Source organism: Haliotis asinina, chromosome 13, assembly GCF_037392515.1.
Source record: "Haliotis asinina isolate JCU_RB_2024 chromosome 13, JCU_Hal_asi_v2, whole genome shotgun sequence".
Lineage (NCBI taxonomy): Eukaryota > Metazoa > Mollusca > Gastropoda > Lepetellida > Haliotidae > Haliotis > Haliotis asinina.
This window is the reverse complement of record NC_090292.1, coordinates 44171913-44189566: the sequence shown is the minus strand read 5'-3', so window position 1 is coordinate 44189566 and position 17654 is coordinate 44171913. Positions and strand designations below refer to the sequence as shown.

The 17654-nt window shown below is 41.0% G+C and overlaps 1 pseudogene; it reads left to right on the top strand.

Moving 5' to 3' along the window:
- Positions 1–16579: 16579 nt before the first annotated feature.
- LOC137260200 (uncharacterized) lies at positions 16580–17094 on the top strand (annotated as a pseudogene).
- Positions 17095–17654: the final 560 nt, after the last annotated feature.

Genomic DNA, 17654 nt, shown 5'->3' with positions numbered 1-17654 from the left:
GGGTGAAACTTTGGCTAAACATTCGTCCTCCTCAAATTATCATCCAAAATTCCAGACTTATCAAACACACCAAGAGAAGAAACCAGTGAATTTTAAATCTGATAATGGTGACGATTATAATGAGGTATTTTCATTACATGAACTTCATACTGCGCAATCACAGGCTCAAGATACTGCAACAGGACCTGATGATATCCACTACCAACTCTTAAAACACTTGCCTGAATCATGTCTAGAAACGTTGCTTGGCATTCTTTTTTATACCATATTTGGATAATGCAACATTTTTCCCCTTCATGGCGAAAAGCCATAGTTGTTCCTATTTTCAAAACCATGGAGCGAATGGTAAATAATCGCTTAGTTTGGTTTTTGGAAACCAACAATCTGATTACTGATATACAATGTATTTCCGTAAAAAGCGAAGCACAATTGACCACTTGGTTCGTTTAGAATCATTTGTTAAAATTTCTTTCATTAAAAAACAATATGCAATATCAATCTTTTCTTTATCTAAAAAAAAAGCATTTGATACTACATGGAAGCATGGTATTTTGCTTGCCTCAGTTTAGATCTAATTTTTTAAATGACAGACAGTTTCAAGTACGTGTGGTATCAACCCTCTTAGACTACTTTCATCCAGATCAGGGTGTTCCACAAGGCATTATTTTGTCTGTGACTTTATTTAGTATTAATACCAATAGTCTTTCTCAGTTTTTAAGTGATTCAGTAGATGGATCACTGTTTGTGGATGATTTTAATGTTTCTTGTAGAGGTAGAAATGTGCATACAATAGAGAGGCAATTACAAATTTCTCTCAGTAAAATTGAAAAATGGTCACTTGAAAACGGGTTTAGACTTCCTATATCAAAGACGAATTGCTTGCATTTTTGCAGAAAGTATAAACCGCATAAAGATCCAGAATTATTTCTAAATGCCACCCCCCATCAAAGTAGTAAAGGAGGCCAGATTTTTTAGTCTTATCTTCGACTCACATCTACCTTTTCTACCCCACATTACATCCCTTAAAACTAAATGCCTGAAGGCACTTGATTTGTTAAAAGTTGTTTCCAATTCAAAGCGGCGAGGAGACCAAACTACCCTACTCCACTTATACAGATCTCTCATCGTTCGAAACTTGATGACGGTTCCATCGTTTGTAGTGGATCCTGTAAAAGCAACCTCAAAATACTTGCTTCTGTCCACCAACAAGGTCTAAGACTATGTCCTTGGTCAATTAGAACTTCTCCTATTGACTTACTCAACGACGTATAAAACTCTCCTTCAAGTATATAACAAAACTATATTCTAATGAGGCCAATCCAGCAATTTAACTGTGTTTTTAATCATCTTTATGAGGATTTATACAGTAAAAAGGTCTCCTCTTGTTCCGCCTCTGGAAGTTAGAGTGAAACCTTTTCTGTCTGCTTGCGACATTGAGCTAGCCAATATATCTCTTTCCCGTCTACTTTCGTCTCCTCCTTGGCAGTTAGTTAGACCCAAAGTTGACCTAACACTGACGAGGTTTAAAAAGACAGAAACAAATGAAGTACAATATAAACAAGAATATGATCAATTAAAAAGTAACTATAATACATACAAATCTTTATTTACAGACGGGTAAGAGGATGGTGGTGCAGTGGCTCGTGCCACTCTCATTGGATCCAGAACAATATCTTTCAGATTACCGGATATTACTTCTATTTTCACAGCGGAAGCAAAGGCTATATTAACGGCTCTTAAATATGTTGACAGACATCCTAGACATAAACAGTATATGATCTATTCCGATTCTCTTTATTAACTCCAGGCAAGTAAAAACCTGTCATGTAAACATACACTTTTAATAGAAATAATTGAATTATATAATAATCTTGCTACTGGCCAATAGACATGGTCTTTTGTTGGTTACCAACCCATGTAGGCATTTCTGGCAACACAATGGCTCATGTTACTGCCAGTGCAGGACTCAACAAATCCGTGACTCCACTCCTTATCCCATACTCTAATGGAAGAGCCACCTCCTCGTGGTGGGTGCTGGGTAACGCTAAGAGTTCTTCTCTCGTGTGGACCCGTGACAGAATGTATCCACAGCACCCCATTGCTTGTCGTAAGAGGCGAGCAAATTGGGCAACCTGTTTGCCGTGGGTTGCGTCCCGTGTCGGTGGAGGAAGGGAACCTGGTGGTTGAGGGGAGTTGGGCACTTAAATGCGTTCCATTTGCCCAACACACCACTTCGGCTCCTACTTCACCTACACGGGTGGTTGAATTGTTTTGAAGTTTGGTAATGGCACAATTGGTAATCTGTAAATTTTAGTATTGTGAATTATGATCATATGAACTTTGCCCAGAGTCTTATGTCAGAAGGCGATGGCTCATGGGCCAATCTGGTAGACTAATTATTTATAATTCTTCTACTGGAGTATATCATCCGGGTATCCTTGGTGCTGCAAGCCGGAGACCCGCTTGCTTTAGCATTGTCCTTGTGATAGTCCGTGGTGGGTGGGGAGCTCGGATGATGAACCAAATTAAACTAACCATGGCTTATGACATACCCCCCCCTCCAAAAAAACAAAACAAAACAAAACAAAAAAAAACAAAAACAAAAAAACGTCCACTTCAAATTAATCCTGATGATGCTGACCACAGACCGTCTCTATCGATTGAGTATTGGCCACGTTTTCTTGTTATTGAGACTCCCGACAAGACACAATTAAAGCTGAACCCTCTCGCAGTATCTAAGGGTATTCAAGGGATTGCTGGGGACGTAAAGAACATTACACGCTTATGTTCGCTGTTAATTGAATGCGGAAAAAGACAACAATCATCCAACCTGATGAACATGAAATCTTTCGTGGGCATTCCGGTCACGGTCTCTCGAGATCGGGATCGATTGTTTGATGATATGTCAGACCTTGATATAGGATCTGAAATGAAGGATCAAGTTGTGCTCTGTCTCAAGCGCTTTTCAACTCGCAGAAACAACGAAACCATCAAACCAAATACGTATCTGTGTACTTTTTCATGTCCAAATGCTCCGAAATAAGGCAGGCTACTGTAACATTCCAGCTGATACCTACGTCCCCAACCCGCTCAGATCTTTTAAATGTGATATTGCAAAGACAATTTTATCCGACGTTGTACAAGAGATGGTTCATCAGCCTCGACGTACAGACACTATCAATAGGTGAAGTTCGGAAAGACCCAAGACAAAGTCTTAAACCTTGGTGGTGGACAGAATCAAGAAGTTTAAGGTTACTTTTGCAGGCTCCACCAAATACGATGGAGCCATAATCGAGTTTTGAACGGACGAGTGATCGATATAAGTGTAAGTGGGTAGCTTGATCCCCTCCCCACTTTGGCACCCGTGGCGAGCCACCTCCTTGTGGTGGGTGCTGGGTAACGCCAAGAGCTCGCCGACACCCCCGTTGGGGACCCATGGGGATATTTGGTCCACCAACCCGTTTGCCGTGGGTTGCGGCATTGTGTCGGCGGAGGAGGGGATCCTGGTGGTCGAGGGTAATAGGGACCTGTGACCGTGTTCTGTTGCTGGGTTGTCAGTCGAGATTTGAAGAGGTCATTCTACGACGATGTCGTATTAGCCACACTAGATATACTCATGCGTACCTGTTAAAAGGTGAGAATCCTCCATTTTGTATCCCTTGTGATGAGAGAGTCACGGTCAAGCATATCCTGCTTGACTGTGTTGAATTCTCCATCACATGGGATATGTATTTTACAGTTAAAACAATGAAGGATCTTTTTAGCAGCATCAGTTTTCATTTAATTCATGTTTTTTTAAAAGAAATTGATTTTTTGATTGAATTTTGAGCAATATGTTTCTGTAAAAAGATGCATTTCAATAATTGGTAGTTTGTATTCGTAACTAGAATTGTTAGTGGCTGTACCTTCAAAGGGGGTTGAAGTATTGTAAAATTATTGTCCTCCTGAGAGTAAGTCCAAAAACATTGATAGTAAATTTAAACTTTCCACTGTTCTTAGTCGTAGTATATCTGTATTTTGGCTAGATATGTCTAAATTGCTAACAGCTGAGGGGATGATGTAAATCCGACTATGCTCCATGCAGGTAGCAAAGGCACTGTAAGTCCCCATGGTCCCTAGTATGGTGATCTACCTTCAGTTGTTGGCGATCTATAGCCTGATTTTATAGTGTATTGTCCAAATGGTGATGTTGTTTTTAACTTTCCATGCTAGTTTTAATTTCATTCGTGATTTTCTAGTTGTTTTACTGTCCTTCGTTGACAGGTTTTATAGTAGACATATAATTGATTTTGATATTAGTTGTTCTCGTCACGATATGGCTGAGATATCGCCGATGTGACGTAAAATATTAACTCACTCACTGACAGTAAAATATTTCTCCCTTGTGATGGCAAAATCAATACTGTCAAGCAAGATATGCTTGACCGTGATTGCTTCATCACAAGGGATACAAAACCTAGGGTCCTCACCTTTAAGTAAATATTCGTGTGTATACCGCGTATGGCCAATACGACATCATCGCATAACGACCTCCTCAAATCTGGACTGACAGCCCAAGTAGGTATAGCCAATATATGGTTTCATTTCATGCAATTTATTGATACCCACCTGGGTGTCCCATTTCTTTCGCATCAGATCACGGATGTAAGTTCTAATGGTTGCTTTGTAATCTGAGTATGGAATAAGGAGTGGTGTCTCAGATTTATTGAGTGCTGCCTTAGCAGCAAACTCGGCCTTTGTGTTCCCAGAAATGCCCACGTGGCTGGGTAACCAACAAAAGACGATGTCATACTGGTCAGTAGCAAAATCATTATATAACTCAAGAATTTGTATTAAAAGTGAAATGTATAATGATCTTGCCACTGGCAAATACGGCATCGTCTTTTGTTGCTTACCCAGCCACGTAGGCATTTCAGTGAATTCATTGGCTGACCTTGCTGCCAAGGCAGCACTCAACAAATCTGTAACTCCACTTCGTATCCACCATACTCAGACTATAAAACTATAGACCCATACTACTGTAAGTCCCCATGGTCCCTAGTGTGGTGATCTACCTTCTGTCGTTGGCGATCTATAGCCTGTTTTATACTGTAAAACGATATCAGTTTTAAGTATCCACACTACTTGTAATGTAAATTGTGATATTCTAGGTGTTTTACTGTCCTTCGTTGACAGGTTTTATAAAGTACACGTACTCCTTTTCATTCCTGAATGTTCCCGTCACGACATGGCTAAAATACTGCCAATGTGACGTTAGATATCAACATACTCACTCACTCACTCATTAGCAATACGAAGTGTGTATTTTCCAAGTTTTTCCTCAACGACCAAATAATTTCACCATTATTCTTTCTTTGTATATCCGACATTAAGTAATTCAATTTTGATATATAGGAAGATAGCACCAAATCGATGAGGGGGATATGGATTGGAGATAACTTAGTGAACAGTACAAGCATTGATACAGTCATTTGCAGGCAGCTTCTGACAGTATCGGCGTACCTGAAGGGAGGTAACTGTAATCTTGAATCATCGACAGTTGAGTGAGTGAAAAAAATGACGAAGAAGGTGCAAGTGTTTGTTCATTCATTGAAGGTTCCAGGTACCGCACATGACACACAAATCGGAGATATACATTTATAGTTACATAACAAACACTTGTAATAGTTTAGTGATAGTAGTTGTACCACCCCAGGGTGGGCTGTGGCCGTTTAAATCTCCCATAATAATACACGATACTACATTACCGAATAATAGCTCTGTTTTTACAGCTGAAGCTAACGCCATATCAACACCCTTAAATATATTCAAAGACACCCTAAACGTAAACAATATATAAACTATTCAGACTCTCTTTCTTGTCTTCAGGCTATTAACAATTATCATGTAAACTTCCACTTTTAATTGACATTATTGAATTGTAAAATAATGTAGCTAATGACCAATACAACATCGTCTTTTGTTGGTTACCCAGCCATGTAGGAATCTCTGGTAACACTTTGGCTGACCTTGCTTTACTAAAGTAGCACTCAACAAATCGGTGACACCACTTCTTATTATCTACAGCGATTACAAAGCCACCTTTAGATCTTATATCCGTGATCTGATGCAGAAGAAGTGGGACACCCAAGTGGGCATAAATAAATTACATGTAGTAAAACCCTATGTTGTGGTTTTATAATCTGAGTATGGAATAAGAGTGAGTGAGTGAGTGAGTTAATATTTAACGTCACATCGGCAATATCTCAGCCATATCGTGACGAGAACATTTAATACTAAAATGAAATATATGTCTATTATAAAATCTGTCAGCGAAGGACAGTAAAACAACTAGGATATCACAGAGTATGGAATAAGAAGTGCTGTCACAAATTTGTTTGGCAGCAAAATCGGCCCTCGTGTTACCTGAAATTCCGACATGGCTGGGTAACCAACAAAAGACGATGTCGTATTGGCCAGTAGTAAGATCATTATACAATTCAATGACTTCAATGAATCAAGTGGATGTTTGCAAGGAATACTTTTAAAAGCCTGCGATGCTTTGAACATATTTAAGAGCTGTTAATATGGCGTTAGCTTCAGCTGTAAAAATAGAGCTGTTACCTGGAATTCAAGAAGTTGTTGTTCTGGATCCAATGATAGTGGCACAAGCTACTACACCACCGTCCTTGGACCCATCTGTAAATAAAGATTTTTAATTGCTATATTTACTTTTTAATTGATTGTATTCCTGTTTATATAGTAAGTCATTTGTTTCTGATTTTTTAAATTTTGCCAGTGTTAGATCAACTTCTGGTCTAACCAACTGCCAAGAAGGAGAAGAAAGAAGATGGAAAGGAGCTATAGTTTCTAGCTCAATGCCAGCAGCAGATATGAAAGATTTCACTCTTACACCCAAAGGCGGAACAAGAGAAGACTTTCTATTGGATAGATCCTCGTGAAGAGGATTAAATAACAGTTAAATGCAGGATTTGATTCATTAGAATATACTGTAAGGATAATTTTATACGTCGTTGGGTAAGGGATGGCTCATCGGCCGCGACATAGAGACTATCGATGGGAGAGGTTCTATACGATCCAAGACAGAGTCTTAGCCCTTGGAGTCATAGACGATGGAGTCATAATCAAGTTTCGAACGGATTAGTGATCGATATAGATGAGGGAGGGTAGCTTGAGCCCCTCCCCATTTAGAATTGGAAACGACTTTCAACAAGTCAAGGGCCTTCAAGCATTTAGTTTAAGGTATTTTACATGTGGAAGAAACTTTAAGTGAGATTCATAAATTCGACCCAAGAATTTAGCCTTCTTGACAACCTCGATGGGCGTGCCATCAAGAGACAGTTCAGGGTCCTTATGTGGTTTGTATTTACGGCAGAAATGTATGCAAATAGATTTCGTTCTAGAGAACACCATTTATTCATCTTGTTTAAACACAGTTGCAGTTGGCGTTCAATAGTATGCATATTTTTACCACGACAAGATATATTAAAATCATCCACAAATAACGAGCCATCTATTGAATCGTTTAAAACTTTTGATAAACTATTTATCTTTATACTAAATAATGTAACAGACAAAATACTGCCTTGTGGAACACCCTGGTCCTGATGGTAAAGATTAGACAGGGTTGTAGCCACTCGAACCTGAAATTGCCTGTCTGCTAAAAACTGAGACATAAAATTAGGTAAATGGCCCCTCAACCCAAAGTCATGCAAATCTTTTAAAATACCATGTTTCCATGTTGTTGTTTTCCAGGTCAAAAAGGATTGATACAGCATGTTGGTTATTTACAATGGAATTTTTAACGAATGATTCCAACCGAACCAAATGGTCAATAGTAATTCTATTTTATCGAAAACCACACTGAATGTTCGTGATAAGATTATTCGTTTCTAAAAACGACACAAGTCGATTATTGACCATGCGTTCCATGGTTTTACAACCGCAACTCGTCAATGAAATAGGCCTATAGTTTGATGGATCAGTATGATCCCGGCCAGGCTTAGGTATGGGAACAACAATGGCATTACGCCACGACGGAGGAAACTGTACAGATGTCCAAATATTACCAAAAGTATTTAAAAGTGTTTCAAGACATGAGTTGGGTAAATGTTTTAAAAGCTAATAGTGGATATTATCAGCTCCTGTTGCTGTATCATGAACTTGTGCTAAAGCAGTATCAAGTTCATGTAGTGGAAATACTTCATTATAATCTTCAACATTGTCAGAATTAAAATTAAGCTTCAATGTTTCTTGTTGATTTTTATATTTTCGAAATTGAGGATTATAATTAGATGAAGAATGGGCAGCTAAAGTTTCGCCCAAATTATTTGCAATGTCAGATTTATTGGTTATTATTTTGGAGCCATCTTTCAGATGATGCACACTAGATTTGGAACCTTTACCCTTAATTTTCTGTATCATGTTCCACACCGTCGTCATAGTCACTGTCGCCTATTTTGCTCATAGTCACTCTCACCTAAATGGATGCGCCACCTGTAGCTTTGTTTCCCGGAGGTGAAAACGAGTGATATGAGCTGTACTGAGGTATATCCAATTTATCCTCATTTTTGAGATATGTCTCTTGTAAAGAAAAGGCTGATGGTCCTGTGATAGTAATTGAAGATCATTAAAATTGTTCCTAAGACCCCGACAATTCCATTGTATTATGTTCATAAAATTATCTATGGAAGTTCAACAGTAGAAAGTGAGTGCGCGGAAGCACTACTCCTACACCCTGTGTGTGAAGGAGTGATCTCCATAGCAAGCGGTTCAAATACATTTTGATCCGACACTGGCTCTTCTATATGTTGAAGAGACCTAGTCTTCTTTTTTAACTTTTTCCTTTCTTTACTCGTTACTTGAGCAACACCCTGAATAGCTGGAGATGGAGTTTTTCTGTCTGTGACTCTTCAGTCAGGGATGCTGAGGAGCGCTGACATGTTTGTGACGTCTGAGTTGTGCCATCCAACGTTATCTGAGCTTCACTGACCCAAGATATCACAGTTTGACAAGAAACTGAAGAAGTGACAACAGAAGTTGGTGTAGAAGAAACAGTAGCTGAATAAGTTATGCTGGTATTTGGGCTTGTTGGAGCAGGAACTAATCTCTTAGCTTCAAAGTATGAAATATAATGTGTACATTTCAGTTTGAGGACTTTACTTTAAAACTCGAATTTTGGGCAGGACTTAGATGACGCCAGATGCTGAACACTGCAGTTTGCACACTTTATGGCATTGATACATTCGGTAGTAGTATACCAGGCTCAACCAGGACCACTCAGGATAAGCCCCCTGTGACGTCACAGGTCAAAGGTGAACCGGAAATAACGTCATGACCGGAATTAATGACGTCATCACCGGAAGTGCTTTGAATTCTGGGTAAGAGGAAGTGACGTCATAACCGGATGTGTGGGAATACTGGGAATTATTGCGAAATAGTAATAGTGACAGACAATGAAATTACACACGCCTCTTTACGTATATATTTTAATGGGTGTTGGGACAAATGTGTATGTGTATCATTGGGACATGTGTATCATTGGGTGTATTAGTGTATCAGAGTTCCTCATTGGTAAACGAAACTAGTATTCGTATATGAAAAAATGCATTTGTTTCCATTGTGATGTTTATTGACGTGTTTGTTGTGGTAGTGGATTTACACTTAGCAATTCACGAACGAAACAAACAAGCACAAAATACGTGGTATAAACACAAATCGTCATGTTTTCATGTTTTCTTTCTTTATATTTGGTTGGTCCTTATAAGGACCTTGGTATAGAAACGTACATTGGAGTTAAACGCTTCTAAATACCATCTTCATATAGGAACAGTTCGGGGAATATCGTCTATGTTCTGTGACGGGATTGTCTGTACTTTTCCAACGATACAATTTAACGCCGCAATGAAAGCACTGTACCCGATCGTTAGTTCCGGAGTAGAAGAATCCACTCATTGCCAGATCCATGGGCGTTTGCTTCATCTGTGTAGGCCATCGAATAAGTATCCAGACGATCTTGCATGTACTTCATACGAGGTGTGGCCGGTACATCCAACGCGTCACATTGCAGTCACAGGAATCAATGCCAGAGTCGTAGTTGGTATCCGTACTTGACATCCTTTCAGCGCTCCAGTCACACTGAGAATGACGGTTTCAGTCAAAAATGTCAACAAAACGCGTCAACGTCGTTAACCAATCAGCGAGCAGCCAACCTGCAATGGTCGTTGTAGGCGTGTCCGTGGACCAGTTAATCCTTAATACTACTCAGGGATTAATCTCCAACGGTTGTCGCCATCTAACGGTGAATAAACGGGGCAAGTTATCTTTTAAAAAAAATACAAACATGGGTAAAACACCCAGTATCTGAAACAAACCGCTCATCCAAGTGAAGATAATCCGTGCTTTATCAATGGGAGATTAAGATAACTGCACCACGCTTCGTTAATCTTAAGCCGAGTACTACTGAGATTATAATCCCACATCGGGGATCCCGCTCAGTATCTTATCAGTGGAAGATTAAGATAACTGAACCACGCTTCGTAAATCTTAAGCCGAGTACTACTCAGATTATAATCCCACATCGGGGATCCCGCTCAGTATCTTATCAGTGGAAGATTAAGATAACTGCACCACGCTTCGTTAATCTTAAGCCGAGTACTACTCAGATTATAATTACACATCTGTTACTCCTGTGAAACGTTTTATCAAGAAACAGGAATCAAATGTTATAAAAACCAACACTTAATCTGCTTACGTTTGGTCTGACTAATCTTCCAAAATTAATTAGAGCCGGTTATTGCAATATTGGAGTGGAGATATATGTCCCATATCCACTCCGGTGTTACAACTGCCAGAAGTTTGGACATGGTGCGAGGTCCTGCACTGGTAAGTCAGTGTGCTCACGCTGTGGTGGTACTCGTGAGAGTACCGAAAGTAGTATACCAGGCTCAACCAGGACCACTCGAGATAAGCCCCCTGTGAACCGGAAGTGACGTCGTGACCGGAAGCAATGCCATCATCACCGGAAGTGCCTTGAATTCTGGGTAAGAGGAAGTGACGTCATAACCGGAAATGACGATGTGTTTTGGAATTCTGGGAATTATTGCGAAATAGTAATAGAGACAGACAATGAAATTACACACGCCTCTTTACGTAATCCGACATCGGGGATCCCGCTCAGTATCTTATCAGTGGAAGATTAAGGTAACTGCACCACACTTCGTAAATCTTAAACCGAGTACTACTCAGATTATAATCACACATCTGGGTCCTCTCGCAGTATCTTCAGTGGATTAAGATACACGTATCGCCTTTAAACAAAGGTCACCTAAAATTATGTTGATTACTACTCGGTGTATGCTGACCACATTCATAGTAGTGTTTTGGTTAGACAACAATCGTAATACGCTATCAACACATTACAAGGTCTTTGAAATTGAAGCAGCAAGTGAAAATAGGAAAAACAATGTGTTCCATTCATATATTTTATTTCACTTTGAAACAGTGGTACGTCGTGCCATCTTCTCCATGTTCAAATAATGAAACATGTTGCCACCCACACACCAGCGTTGAGGTGTGGCACGTCCGATTTCAGTGTGGGAAAATATTGTTGTTAGGGTTTTTTGTTTTGTTCTCGAAACACTTTATGAGAGTTTATCACAGTAGTGTACTGGTTAATTTTTCCAACCATATGGAAGGGTTTCCAGTGGCGACCCATCTTCGTTGTACAGCACACGTCTCTTTGTATAGACCATCCTGTATTTCTTGGCTGTTTTCACAGACATCAGCTGATTGTTCTGATTAAAACCCAGACGTACGATATGGTTAGGGTAGTCCACACTTATTGAGTGGGTCTGTCTTTCGCATATGAGTGCTTTGACACTATCAAAGTTCATATGTTGACTTGCACGATAGTTGAGTGTGAAGCCCCTAACCTTACACACTGTCCGTATGCCGTCTTTTGTAGGGTATGCCAATTTGTAGGCATAGTTCTTTGGGCCACCTCACACGAAAGTTGATATGGTGTTGCCATCCAGTTCATCTGTCAGGTCTCCCAAAGTATCTCCTAAAGACGGGTTCCAAACACCAGGCTTGTGGACGTAAATGATGCTGTCCGTGTCGAAGTACAGCACCCTCCGTTCAAGCGACGACAGGTAGCTGTGAAAACAACAAAAAGAAATGGACATATATTGTAAACACTCTTATGATGTTTTCACATAATGTCTCAATTATTCCACATTGAAATTGATAACTTTATTTTTAATGAAATAGTTTACCTGTATAATTTGAGCCGTGCTTGTGCTGTAACCCAGGCGGCGATTACGACATAGGAGGCAGGATTAGTAGAATGGAAATCCTTCCTCGGTTCAGTGGACAAGAACAGCATGTTTTCGTTGACGATGAGGACATCTTTGACTTCATGCCGCTCGTCTCTCAACATGGCAAAGAATGCGGAAGGTTCTGTTACATAACTGGCTTTTCCAAACCCTAATCTCTGCCCAAACTTGCCCCAGTGATTATTAAGACAGCCTTTAGCCAATGTCCGCAGCCCGGGATTTTTCCTGATTTTTGTTTCATCGAGTCTAACCCCCTCTTTCTCGTAAATCTGCTGAACATAATTTTGTGGATCGGGACATCCTTCGGGCAGGCCGCTGGCTTCTTGTTTTATTTTGAAAAAGTTATCCACATATTTTGCAAATAAACCTCCTTGGTGGGTATTTCTGCAATGTTGGGAAAATCTTTCAAAATGCCACGCTTCGAATATGTGGAGAACCCTGTATCCATACTCGCGTACAGCTGTCTGCACCTCAGTGGTTGTGTATGTCCCCACCCATGCACGTTCCTCATCCGTATGTTGACAGTCCCCATCCAGCTGGCCCTCTGCACATGTTCTGCATAGAGGGAACATAAGTTTCCCCCCAGCTCTGTATGGCAATAAGGGATGGTACAGCTTTGTGGGAGGAAGGATACGGCACTGGATGAGTCCTTCTAGCTGATTCAACTGTGACACGGGAGGATGATCTACAACCGAAGGGTGACCCAGCGGGAATTTTCCGTACTTGCAAATGTAAGGATACAGGGAACACACATCTATGTATTTGATTTCTTCATCTTCTTGGGCAGACTAATGTAGTTTTGTGGCATCTGTTCTTCCCCCAAAGAAAGCGTCACGAGGGTCTAAGGGATTAGGCATGCATTCGAAGCTGACAATGAATTCTTTCAATTCCGGATGTGCTTTCTGACTGTCTTTGAATTCACATTCCCATATCTGAACAATTGTCTCCACGTCTTTATGCTGTCTAAGTATAGCAAGACGATAGAGGGTTTTTCGGTAAAGCTCTCTCATGGTTGTACCCAGGGAAGGATGTGCTTCACACCGAGCAGCCTTGTAACACTTCGTACAACCATGCCAGGAACAGCCCATGAATTCAAAGACAGTCTTGCTTTCCCTGTCGTATCCATCAACGCTGTACCGGGATCCATCCAAACACTGGAACGTAGCTTCCCCTCCATTGCGTGCATGCTCTATTTTGAGATTTGGGTCTTGATGCATTAACCATCTTAACCACTGGAGACACTGTATCGAGTAGCGTCTCTCCGGTTTGTATCCATGAGGTGGTATGATGGCAATGGTTTCAGGCTCCAGGTAGTTTTTCCACAACACGAGCATACACGCCATAGGCAGGGTTGTTGCATCTAGAAAAGGATCCACGTTGTTTTGGCTGATGAATACGTCACGGAAAGCAGCACATCCTCTCCTCAGAATATCGACATCACTTTGGCAGTAAGACAGTATGTCCTCAGACATGGTGAATACAGCATTTGCAGACTTTTTCTCATTGTACCATTTGATGAAAGTTTCACGTTCACCTGAGGACATACTGTCAGGACCATAGGTGTCCATGGGAGGGTAGGCTCCTACGTAATTATTGTTGACTTTCGTATTGAAGAAATGAGGGAAGTACCCTTTTGACAGCTCAGACAGTCAAAAGGTTTTCGGAAATGATTTCAACGGCATGTTGAGGAAATTCAAAGAATCTTTGAAGGTCAATCGTCCCACTTTCATCATCAGAATCTGCTGGCCCCTGAGTACAATGTTTGGAGCAACCACCAAGTGCTTGTTAAAGTATTGTAGCAGCAGATGCCCATCATATCCACGATAATTGTGGGCTATGACCAACACTTCATCTTTGTCTTCCTCACCAGCTTGGTCTTCCTGTATAGCCGAATTAGGGACATCCCTCTTTCTCTTCTTGTTTGGTTTCTTGTCAACAAGGGATAAAAGCCACCCTTCCATTTCCTCCAAGTGTTGTCTCCTCTGAAGACTAGTGATCTAGAAGGCCCTACATCTTCCTTTCTCCAAGGACATCGAACACACGTCCCCAATCGACGTGTCGATGTGTCCCCAATACACCTACCACATCCAAGATGCACTACACACAAGTTTGGTATATGAACACCCGTCTCCTGCTGACATTCAAAGTCATAAAATATAAACTTTTGTTCATCATATTTTGAGACGGTGTCTTGGTCCTCCACTATGGGTGTGACATAGCACTGGTGTTTCTGGGTAAGGGGCTCCTTACAGTTCTTACATAGTCGTTGTTCCGAACATGTATGGTTGAAGGTATTGTCCTCCTGATGGCAGTTGGAACAACGATGTAAGGATTGGCATGTGCTAGTCAACATACCAGCTTTGTTCGGATGCATCTCTTTATGGCGCTGGTAACAATAGGAAGTGGGAAACCACCTCTTGCAGTCCAGGCATGGAATGCCTTCATCTTCATCTTTGCCACAATAGCCAGGGCGCCTACATTGGTGACATCTAAATTCCCTGGTACAGCGATGGTCTTCTTTGTTGTTAAGTCCAATCGCGCAATCTTCACAATATTCGCTGTACCCGGTGAAAGCTGTCATCGATGTAATCACATCATAGTGGCTATTGTGGTGGTAAAGATGAATGACCTTAGAGGGGTTTACCACTTCACTCTTGTACAATAGCTTGTTGTAGACATCTTGGGAATACACCTTGAGCTGATATTCCGGTGCCAGGTATTCGCTAAAAACAACCCAAGTTTCTCGACCCAAGCATGGCCCAGGCTCAATGCCGATTCCTCTGAACATTTTAACTGCCTCTGCTTTTTGAACATCAGCCCTGTTTGTTCTTGTCAGGGCAGTTCTCCTCGCATCCCATGCTTTGCAGTTGGGCTCGAGTCGTCGAAATGGTGTAGGTTTATTTGCATAGTGTAGTCCTACAACCACTGCTCGGGCGAAGCACAAGTCGTCATAGTTCTTTATCCTAACTATGCATTGCTTCTTCTCCAAAAATGTAGCCAGGTTCTTGGGACTGTGTTTGGAGCGGTGTCCTTCACCAATGCGATCCAGGTCCTCTACATGGAGGAACTCAATGTCCATGGCAGCATCAATATTGCATTGTCGTTGCTTTGGTGTACTTTTTCTACCATGGCCATGATATCCTCTCCATGCAATTCATGCAGCCGACGAAAGGGTATTCTAATGGGAACATTTAACCCCGGATGATTCAAGGCAAGACCTATCATATCATTGTCTTGACCATTCACATCTAGTCTCAGGTTTTGTATGATAGCATCGAACTGTTCTCTAAGGACCTGAGGTAGTTCTTCGAGTCTCTGTTGTTGCAACCACGCAGGATTAAATTGCACGTTAAAATTTACAGCATTTGCTCTGAATCGTCGAGCTCTTTGCCTGGTCACCCGTCTCATGAAAAAGGCTGGAACAACGGCTGCTCCTTGCTGTTCTGGCTGCCGGTCCATACCATTCAGGTGGCTGGCTAAAGCAAGGTCCTCCTCGGTCTCTTCCAAATGCTCAAGCAGAGACATGTCATCGTCAAGTTCCTGCTCTACTTCGTCCAAATGTTGCAGCATGGATAGCTCGTCCTCAACTTCCGCTGTATGACTGGCTAACAGTTCATCTTCTTCCTGTTCAAGCCGTTGTTCAACTTCCTCAAGGTGGTCAGCAAGGAGTTGGGATTCTCCGTCTTCATGCATCGATGCCATACCTCCACGCTATAAAACAAAGATACGGCAACATTAAGTCTGATATGCTCTGGAAAGACAGTTGTATTTATATAGGTGTACAGTGTCACGTGACACTTTAAACATGTTACAACTTGTTCAGACAGATAACACCCTACTTGGAATGTGTTTACATATAGGTCATAATATAAAACAAAGTTTCGTTAAATGGAAATAAAACTGAATCAGTTGTCAAACAGCATCCGTAAAACAAACACTTTATAACTTGACTACATTATATTTTTGGAAGCAAAGATTCTTCGTGTGTGTGTGTGTGTGTGTGTGTGTGTGTGTGTGTGGTTGCTAATCCTCTTATCATGAGTGACACGATCGTTACTAAGCGGATAAGTCGGATATATGATACTGCTCATCGTATCTGAGCGTTCAGGAGTAGTATTAACTGTCTCTATCTTATCTTCTTTGGATCGTTTGCATGTTTAAGACTACGTGTCTGTACATGAAGCCTGCTCACCAATGAGGGGTATAAATGTAACTGTCCACTGCACCTAATTATCAACTTCACAATGGCAGACAGTGCAGCAATATTCTCAAGGGATGATCAACGATGTCAGCTGGAGTCTTTGTCGTGGCAAAGTTCTGGAATGGTGAGATGAAAATACACATCAGGGAATATGAACAAGGGGGAGGAAGATGGTTTCCTACGAAACGAGGAATCGCATTGACGTTACAACGCTGGTTGGAGCTTGTTTCAAACAAAAGTAGGATAGAAGAGGCAATGGAGAGAGGAAATGTTTATGCAGAAATGGATAGTGCATACCCCTGATTGGACATACGCAAATGGTACTGGTGTGGAAAGGAGAATACCATCAAGCCACATAAACACCCAGGGATCAAGTTGAATGTTGATCAGCTGAAGCATCTTCTAAATTGCTTTATCGCAATCCCGGACTTTGTCTCTGAACTTTCGAACGTTGTGTCCTGCTACATGAATCAGGATCACATGAACCAATTTGGTTATTTTATGTGTTCAGAATGTAACCCAAACGGGTTGTCCGTGTGGGACTCAACTCATATGTAACCTACACTTGTTTAAAGTATGTATTAAACCTGCTTAATTTTATTCCATGAGTGTTATTTTCTTGTTCTTTAAAAGGTGTATATATAGCGCATTTAAACATTAGTAGGTTAAGGATTGGTCATGGCTGGTCATACGATTGTTCCCTGGGCTACTATTATGCTCACGCATCCATTTCGACTACTCGTTAGTGGATGCAGTGGAGCCGGTAAAACCACTTTTTGTATATAACTTATAGCAAAGTTTGGATGGGGAATTCCCTTTATGCTTTAAACCGGACGTCATAGTGTGGGTATTCAGCGAACATCAACCTCTGTATGATGAAATATCGAATGTTTGCGTAAGTCACGCTGTTGCTATATATTTCGTACATAGTGTGGTAGAAGCGGAGGGGTACATTCAGAAATACAGCTGGCTGGTCGTGGATGATTTCCTAGGTGATATTACATCTGAGGAGGAATTAGAACTACTCAGGTGGTTTGTAAAAAAGTCGAGTCACAGGAACGTGGCGCTCATATACTTACAACAGAATTTATTTAATAAAACGCGTTACCATAGATCAA